Consider the following 2,646-nt stretch of genomic DNA (forward strand, 5'->3'; position numbering starts at 1 on the left):
TAATGCGTATTAACCTCCAAAGGAGGATACAATTTATTAATTTTGCTGTTGTAAGATTTTGAAAAGTTCTATGGTTAATCTACTCAATTTCCTTACATAAGTTTATGACAAATAGTAAAATCTTCTGTTTGCAGTGCAATAAAATCCGTCAAGATGTCTTTTAATCCTCTTTCTGCCATTCTCAAAGAAAACAAACTCGAGGGCCAAAATTACATAGAATGGAAACAAAACTTGGATATCGTTCTCACAGCTGAAGAGTACAAGTTTGTACTCACTACTCCGCAGCCTCCAGTCCCCGCGGCTAACGCCTCGGTGGGAGTTCAGAATGCGCATAAACGGTGGCATAAGGCGAATGAGATGGCTAAGTGCTACATGTTGGCATCTATGTCTTCAGTACTCAAGCATCAGCATTCTGCCATGGCGACTGCCGCCGAGATTATGCAAAATCTTACAAATCTGTTTGGTACTCAGAATCGAACGGCTAAGTCTCAAGCCTTTCGGAGTATCATGACGAAGTCTATGAAGGAAGGCACGTCTGTGAGGCAACATGTCCTCGAGATGATGAGCCACCTCAATCAGATTGAGGTTTTGGGAGGGACGATCGATCCCGAGTCCCAGGTTACTATAATCCTTCAGAGTCTTCCCCCTAGCTTCCAGCAGTTCAAGCTCAACTTCGAGATGAACAAGCGGGATTATACTTTGGCTGAGCTGCTGACTGAACTTCAGTCGGCGGAGGACCTTATGGTTCAAGCTAAGGTAGCCATGCTAAGTTTGGCGCCTAATTCCTCTGGGTCTAAGCCTAGAAGAGGAAAGAAAAAGGCACCGAACCTAGTGGCAGCTAACATTGCTAAGGGAAAGAAGAAACAGAGAAGTGACAAGAAGCAAACTGGAAAGTGCTTCAAATGTGGAGAGAAAGGTCATTGGAAGCCAAATTGTCCTAAAAAGGGCAAGGCTACAGGTATGCACCATGCTCTAGTAGTCGAGTCATGTTTGGCTTCGACATCTACTCATACTTGGGTTATTGATACTGGAGCAACTGATCATATATGTTTTGATCCTGACTTAATGCAGGTGACAAGACGGTTACATGATCGTGAGATCGAAGTCCAGCTGGGCGACGCTACGAAAGTGGCGGCCGTTGCAGTGGGAGACGTTTATTTACGTTTTTCTAGTGATAGATTTTTGATTTTGAAGAATGTTTTGTTGATACCTTCTTTTAGAAGAAATTTAATTTCAGTTTCTAAATTGTCTTTTGATGGATATTCGATTTCTTTTAATGACAATTGTGTTATTAAGAAAGATGGTTCTTATATCTGTCGTGGTATCATGGAAAACAATCTGTACACAATCACTTCTACACAATTTAATCAACGTAAATCAGAACTCAATGCTACATCGAAAATTTCTAAGAAAAGAAAAGAACCTTCAAGTTCAATGAATGACACGTACTTATGGCACCTTAGACTTGGTCATGCCAACGAAAGAAGGATTCATGCGATGGTTGATCAAGATCTTATCAAAGGTCTTGAGAAGGAACCATTTTCGAAGTGTGAATCCTGTCTCGAAGGCAAGATGACTAAGAGACCTTTTAGGTCAAAGGGAAATAGGGCCAAGGAAGTACTTGAGCTCATTCATACTGATGTGTGTGGACCAATGTCAACCGAGGCAAGGGGCGGCTATCGATACTTCGTCACCTTTATAGATGACTTCTCGAAAGTTGGATATGTCTATTTGATGCGCTACAAGTCTGAAACTTTTGACAAGTTCAAGGAGTTTAAGGCTAAAGTAGAGACGCGTCATGGTAAGACTATCAAATGCCTGCGATCTGATCGCGGAGGCGAATACCTAAGTGCCGAGTTTTTGGACTACTTATCAGTGGCGGGAATTCAATCCCAAACGACTGCGCCGGGCACACCCCAGCAGAATGGCGTAGCTGAAAGAAGGAATAGGACCTTATTAAACATGGTCCGATCGATGATGAGTTATGCACGGTTACCTACTTCGTTTTGGGGGCATGCGTTGCTTTCCGCAACCTATCTCTTAGACCACTTACCTTCTAAATCAGTTCCTACTACCCCATATGAGTTGTGGAATGGGCGAAAGCCCAATCTAGAACATCTCAGAGTATGGGGGTGTCCGGCTCATGTATTGGAAAAGGATCCAACTAAGCTGGAATCTAGGACGGAGGTTTGTGTGTTTATAGGATACCCTAGAGGAACGAAAGCTTATGAATTCTATAGTCTCAGAGATCAGAAAGTGATTGTGAGCACTCATGCCACATTCTTAGAGGAAGACTATGTAATGAATCATAAGCCCAGCAGTGAGATAGCTCTTGAAGAGCTAACTCAAGTCACAACTTCCATTAACCAAGAACAATTACCTAGTGTAACAACAATTCCAGAAATTTCAACTAATACTCCAGATATTGTAGTGCCGCGTCGCAGTGGGAGGGTCTCTCATGAGCCCGAAAGATACACTTGGTTTGGGGAGAGTGCATTGATCACTACCTCTGACAACAATGTACTTGATCCTTGGAATCTTGCAGAGGCGCAGGCAGATGTCGATCATTGCCAATGGGTAAGTGCAATGGATTCGAACTACAATCTATGGTAGACAAAGACGTCTATGACTAGTCTGTCCCACCCG

Source organism: Salvia hispanica, chromosome 1 (assembly GCF_023119035.1).
Source record: "Salvia hispanica cultivar TCC Black 2014 chromosome 1, UniMelb_Shisp_WGS_1.0, whole genome shotgun sequence".
In the NCBI taxonomy this organism is placed as follows: Eukaryota; Viridiplantae; Streptophyta; class Magnoliopsida; order Lamiales; family Lamiaceae; genus Salvia; species Salvia hispanica.